Source organism: Chiloscyllium plagiosum, unplaced genomic scaffold, assembly GCF_004010195.1.
Source record: "Chiloscyllium plagiosum isolate BGI_BamShark_2017 unplaced genomic scaffold, ASM401019v2 scaf_92402, whole genome shotgun sequence".
Lineage (NCBI taxonomy): Eukaryota > Metazoa > Chordata > Chondrichthyes > Orectolobiformes > Hemiscylliidae > Chiloscyllium > Chiloscyllium plagiosum.
In genome coordinates, this window is record NW_025172826.1 from 1 (window position 1) to 665 (window position 665).

At 62.6% G+C, this 665-nt stretch overlaps 1 non-coding gene across 1 annotated transcript; it reads left to right on the forward strand.

Moving 5' to 3' along the window:
* Positions 1–202: 202 nt before the first annotated feature.
* On the forward strand, positions 203–356 carry LOC122545301. The gene has a single exon (XR_006310528.1). It is a non-coding gene; the product is annotated as a 5.8S ribosomal RNA (ribosomal RNA).
* The last annotated feature ends 309 nt before the right edge of the window (positions 357–665 follow it).

Sequence of the window (665 nt, forward strand, 5' to 3'; positions counted from 1 at the left end):
TCGCCTCTTGGGCGCCCTGTTTTGTTTCACCCCGTAGACGTATGTTTCCGCGGGCTGCACCAGGCTGGTGCTCCCCACAGCTTCACGGCGCCCTGCCACCGGCGCACGCCGGTGGGCAGGTGGGTGCTGCTAAGGTGGGGAGCGTATGTGCGGTCCGGGTCGCTTTCCTCTGGCGAGGGAGAGACCGAAAACAAACTCAGACAACTCTTAACGGTGGATCACTCGGCTCGTGCGTCGATGAAGAATGCAGCTAGCTGCGAGAATTAATGTGAATTGCAGGACACATTGATCTTCGACACTTTGAACGCACTTTGCGGCCCCGGGTTCTTCCCGGGGCCACGCTTGTCTGAGGGTCGTTTTTCAATCAATCGCATTCGCCTTGGCTGGCGAGAGCACGGCTGGGGTGTCGCAGAGGAGACCCGTCCTCTTTGTCTCCCTAAGTTCAGACTCCAGAGCCCTCCGGCGTCGGAGCGCACGGCCTTTCCCCGCACCCTGCACATTCCGTTCGTCAGGCTCGACGTCATCCCCCCCCCGGCCGGGGAGCGCGGCCTGGCGTCCGTCTGTGTCGTGGCAATGGGGCCAGCACGGCTGTCACCGGTCCCTGAATGGCTGTCGGTGGTTTACACGGCGACGTGCACCGCCTCGTCTTTGGGACACGGAGCTGC